Genomic DNA, 6,170 nt, shown 5'->3' with positions numbered 1-6,170 from the left:
CATTTGACCTTGATGGCAATTTTCTCCCTTGTTTCTCCCTGGATAAAAGCATCCCCCCAAATGGCATATGTTTCTACTCCTCCTAGTTTTTTCAGTAATACCCAATTTCTCGCCACTCGTCAATCTTTCTCCCCATCCCTTGTAAAGAGCACTCTACTTCCAACCTTCACCCTGACAAATTTTACCCCAAGTTCCATCCACTCATTGCAGGACCATTACCCTTACTCATTCTATGGGATGTCAACCCAATTCCACCTCTACCTATCTTTCTTTCATCTGGCACCTTTCCTTTTTTTTTTCTTTTCACCCGTCACTCCCATCTTTCTTCCTTCCTCCGCCACCACTTGCTCCCCCTCAATCTCCCTCACTGCCTCTCTCTGTCCCTCTCCCCCCCTCTCCACAGTACCTCCCACTCAGTCTGCAAACTACCCTCAGATCAAAATTTACACTGACAGTTTAATGAATCCAGACCCTCTTAATGCTGCATAGGCTCACTCCTGTGGCTGAGGCCAGCCCTTTCCCACATGTGACATTTCCATGTTGAGCTTTATTGGCAGACGAGAGATAAATCACCATGCAAGAGGAGGAAGGTGTGCAGCGGAATAATGTCAGCAAGGGTCATAACTCTTTGTGGTTATTATTTAAGATTTACTAGCTCCAACTACAGCCTCCTCGCTAGCTGCCTACCTCTCTAAGAAGGCTTTACTGTGAGCATAGGCTCCTCTCTTCTTTCCGGTGTGTGTAGTTTTATGGCTGTGTGCCTGTGTGTGCGTGATGATGCTAAGGTCATATCTGATCTCCCGGTGCTAAGTCGTGCTGACACTGAGAAACACATCTGATACATTTAAAAAGACAAGAAGCCAAGTTTTCTGTTTACACCAGTCTAATAATACTCCGAGCCTCAATCTTTCAGGGATGCCGCAAATTCCCTCCATGCCAATAACACACCTTCGGGTCTCACTGCGCTGAGGGAGGTGGAAGGTGCTGCAGATTGAATTGTTATGTAAAAGCATGTCAGATTGGATTGTCTGGGCACGCTTAAATTTATCGGACAGAACTGTGTACATGCACTGGGATGAAGAGGAGGCAGAGAGAGGAAGAGGAAGAGGAGGACGGTAGACATGGTTGGTTATATTTAGAGATGCTATGAGACACATAGCAAACTGAGAGGAGTAGGAGTCTGTATAAATAGGAGGGAGAGGAGGCGGAGGGAGACAGACAGGCAGAGGTAGGGGGAGAGGGAGCCAAGCAAGAGGGAACAACCCCTGGCAGCAGAGGAAATGTCATGGTTAGGGTTCAGTGAAGTGGTAAATCAGGAGCATCAGCGTGTCAGGGCATTTAAGGAGGAACTGGAGAGGAACTAAGAAAAGGTATATGATCAGTTATTGGCCCTGTGAGCGCAAGGAAGGGTAAGAGTTATACCTGCACTCTGCCAGAGGAATTTACGATACAGTCTGCTCACAGAACAAACGCACATCGCCGGAGCCTTTGTGGCGTTCTTTGTGTTTTTTCCCCATTCCAATCCAAAGAGACCCCAAATTCAGTAACAACTCCTTGAGAGTTGCCTGTAGCTGCATATTTTGTTAGGTGAGCGCTCTGTGCAGCACAGTGCAGCAATGTCTCAAATATATTAAAGCTCTAGAGGAGCTATTCACAAGGAGATGTTTTGTTATATTTGATAAAAAAAAATGAATCTGGTAGCCCACTGCTCAAGCAAGCACACTAAAAATGCATATGTAAGCCCATAAATAATTTTGCAGACACACAGAAACATAGGCACAAACTTGTAAGTAAACAGATACACACAAGCGAAGATACACACAACATGACTCACATATTTTAGAAAGAGAGACAGTGCCAAAACAAATGCCAACGATGGTAAACATCTCTCTCAGCCCCTTTGGTTAACTGTGTGGAAATCATTATCTCTGGTAGGCTGAGCAGGCAGGCAGGATCATGGCTCTAAATGCTAGCAAGGCCCACCCAGCCTGTTCAGGGTCACCCATAAGACAAATTAACACACCTTCACAAAACTGTGAAATGTGTTTCACTGCCTGGACAGTACAAGCAATGTCATCGTCTTCACAGGTCTGGGTGCTTTTCTTAAAATACTATTTTAAAAGAGCTTAAAGAACTTAATCACAAATTAAATGATCATTCTCAATTTGTTATATATCCAACAGAACATGGTGGACACAATTATTGTAATTTCCCTCAGACAGTTGTGTAATAGCAAGATGTAAATGCTGGTTTGTTTGTTTATGTCTGTGTGTTGGCATCCCATTCGGCTTGCCAGTTGGAGTCGGCCGTCACACCGAGCCATATTTCACCCTGCACAAGCTGCCATAGAATGTTTTAAGACACACAGATGCATACAAATCCTGAGCTTGGAATTATAAGGTTGTATCTGAGTTTGCTTTTTATCCACATATTCGTAATCATCTTTGTGTTTGTGTGGTGTTATCTAAAAAACAAAAGAACCTTTTGGGGTTAGCCTAAATATTTAAAAACATAAAGTTCTATCTCAGAAAGTATACACTTAGTACCAGAGAGTTATATTTCTCTATTTCTCCTCAATCACAAACCTCAATATTTCAGTGAGGACTGATCAACATCTACCGTTCAACCACATCTGTCAGAGGCTAGCTATAGTTTTGCTGGACAGGGTAGTTATAATGACGTGCAAGCCAGAAAACTTTAGGCTTAATTAAGGCTAATCGCTGGTTTTCCAATTATATTTTTAGCTTTCTGATGCACTAGCACTAGCTAGCTAAGTCTAGCTACAGAGCCTAACATGACCTTGAATAATCTTTATGGTTTCCTAACAGGTTATTCCTCTTTATCTACTGATGAATATAGTATGTGGTTGTAATATCAACTAACTCCTGTCCAGTGGTTATCTTTTTAGTTGATGTAGCCTACCTCCAGAGAAGGGTTTAACTAAATGTGTAGCTTACACATTGATTTAGTATTTTTCATCACAAGTTGAGATCAGCAGAAACACAGTGGAGCAGAGAGGAGTGAGACAGATGAACAGAGAACAGCAGAGAGGAGTGAGACATAAACAGAAGAGAGCAGCAGAAAGGAGTGAGACAGATAAACAGAGGAGAACAGCAGCCACATCAATAGAAAAGAAAAGAAAAACACAGGGAGAAATGGAGACAATAAGTGTTGAGGATTGAGGGAGATCCGGGAAGAGGATGTCCAGTCTTCATGGAGCTCTGTTTAGAAGAAATTCAACAAAAACATAACAAAAACAATTTCTAATTATCGCAAGATTTCGATATTTTTCTTCAGAGTGCCATGGGGGTGCAGGCTTTGTTGAGCTTTTCACTACGTAACAGTTTTGCCAGCTGGGATGTCAAAACTTTGATGCTCAATATCTCAGAACTGCACTCTGCCCAGATTGAACCTTATAATTCCAAGCTCACGAAATGCATCAATGTGTGCGTGCTATTAATCACACATTTTAAATACTTTATCTGAACCGGCTTATTCACATGACAGCACAAGATTCAAATATTTAAAGGTTCTACAGTTATCGACACTTAAGGTGGCACCTCCTCCACCATTCGACCAGGGGACCACTGACAGTCGAGATGGAGCAGCACACACACACACACACACACACACACAAACACACACACTAGCTTGCTGAGCCATAGCCCTGCTCATTAATGAAGAGGACAGAGGGGCCACCCTACTTGTTCCAGTTTCTTGAAGGATGGCCAGATTACTTCTAACTTTTAGTGTCAGAAATGATTTGTTCCATCTGTCCTTTCTTGACCTAAATCCTCTCCAAAATATGAAATGCCTATATGTAGGCCAATAGTATCTGGTAAGTGTACTTAGCCAACTGTGAGCAAATTTTTGGATGTTTGGATGTTTCTTCAATGGAGAAGCAACAATATACATTGTTGTCTTTCTTGTACTCTCATTCTCTTTGTCTTGACTTGTTCTTTTATGCTGTAGCCTTTGTGTCTCGCTCCACATCTCTGCCATGAGTTTTAGTGAGGATTCAAGTGTTGTTTTGTGTTCCAAGAGTCTCTGTCTGTCTGAGTGAGCAGCAACAAAACAGAACAGGTGGCATGACTGACATGTCCGGCACACAGCAGCAGGCTATGTACATACAGTACAGTCCGCTCCCTGGGGGTTACTCTTGGCCAGGCTGTCATGCTGCAGTGTCCCTGTCCAGCCCAATGTCCCAAGAGCACATCATAGTGTGTCACCTAGATGAAGCCCAGGCTCTGTCAGTCCACCGAAAATACCTGACCAGTGGACAGACAAATTCTCTGAGTCTTGGGAAACTAAGAAATAAATATGAGTAAATGAAAGAATGAGAGAAGAGTGTGTGTAAATCTTGTTGGGTAAGGAGGGAAAATAAATGGGCGAGAATGAGGAAAGAGAATTATAAGTAATGGGACAAGTGGATTAAGTGGTAGATAGAAAAGTGGAAACTGGGAGATAGCGATAGTAGGATGATAGAGCAGAAACAGGAAGGTTACGTTTCTGGCAGAAAGCCAAAACTGGCCCCTTAAAATGCACACTGATGAGATGAGATAAAAGAGAGAGAGAAGAGGGAGTGAGTAAGTGAGAAAGAGAGAGAGGAACAAGAAAGAGTTGTGGGACAACAGACAGGACTAACAGCACAGCGTTTCCTCTAAGAGCGTGAGCGTGTGTGTGTGTGTGTGTGTGTGTGTGTGTGTATGTGTGCGTGCGCGTGCATGCGTGAGTGCACGTGCAACTGTAAGCATGAATGCATGGCAATGCCTACAATTACTATGTACGAGAATGAGATGACACTGTTAATTGAGACCCATGTATGATGTGCGGAGGATTACATTTGCACAGTTACAAACTATCATCTCCCAAATATAGTAGCATAAATACAGTAGCAAATATGATATAATGATAATGCACATAAATATTATTTGTATTATATGATTTAGATTAACAGTTTTACACATTACTTGTAGGACTGTGCAAAATTAGATGCACATAGACACAATATCATGCACTGCACCTTCCATAGACAGAAACACACACATATCTATACGAATGGAATTCCCTGACTCTCCGCCTCCTCCTCTCCTCAAACTTTCTACGTACACCCCCACACACAGTCTTGCTCATGACAAATATGCACTGAAAGCATTCTGCTACCATCTGCAAAGCTACATAACTGACAGCCCAATCTAAGCTCCTCAGTCTTTAAAGCTTCTCATAAAGCTGCCCAATCTCGGAAAATAACTCCCACACCTGCTGTAAAGCAAATCCCAACATCCTAAAACACACATATCCAATCTCATGTGGGCTCACGCATACATGCGCACACACACACACACACACACACACACACAATGAGCACATGAACTCACCCCCATTGTGAAAAATATGTGTGGCACCTGCCACAAACACATAAACAAAATTTATGCATGCACGTGTGTGCACACATGCAAGCACCAACACTGCCTCTCTTGTGATTGTACGCTTAAGTAGAATGAAGAAGAGCCAAAACAAAACAGTAAGTAATAGATACTTACTGGTAACGTCCACTGCACAAAACAAACGCATGTATTCCTATGTCAAATGCTCTTAAATCTGTCCTCGGCAATAATCGTTTTTTACTTCTTTATCTCTATGGTGATATTATTAAGAGAAGAGTGATGGGGAGATTGCTATACTATCTTCCCTCAGGACACAGAACTGAGTCATACATACCACATCTCTCTTTTCTTCCTCTTTCCCTCTGTGTTGTCTCTTTCTCACACATATTCTTGCTCCTCTTCTCTGCTATTCCTTCATGTCTCTTCCCATTCTTCCATCCCTCTGGCGTTCATGTCTCTCTTTCCCACCTCTCTGTCACTGCTGCTTGTGAGCTTCACACCGTTTCCTATCCTCTGTGTAGAGTCCATCTGCCCCCCCCCCTCTCTCTCTCTCTCTCTTCTCCTCCTCACCTCTTAATCTTTTCCTTTGGTTGTGTCTTCTGTCTCACCCTCTTCTTCTCCGCAGATTCATCTCCTCACATGGAAACCTTTTTATCCCTGAGAGCACTGAGCTCCGCTGTGGCTACATCGTTGTCTGTATGTGTGTGTGCATGCGAGGAAGAGAGAGAGAGAGTGCGTTTGCGCTGTGAGTGAGAGTGAACGGACGGGAGGGGGAGCAAGACA

This window comes from Centroberyx affinis, unplaced genomic scaffold, assembly GCF_046629955.1.
Source record: "Centroberyx affinis isolate AG114_WGS23_722 - 3 ecotype Tasmania unplaced genomic scaffold, CSIRO-AGI_Caff_v1 ptg001948l_1, whole genome shotgun sequence".
NCBI lineage: Eukaryota > Metazoa > Chordata > Actinopteri > Beryciformes > Berycidae > Centroberyx > Centroberyx affinis.
This window is presented reverse-complemented; position numbering follows the sequence as displayed.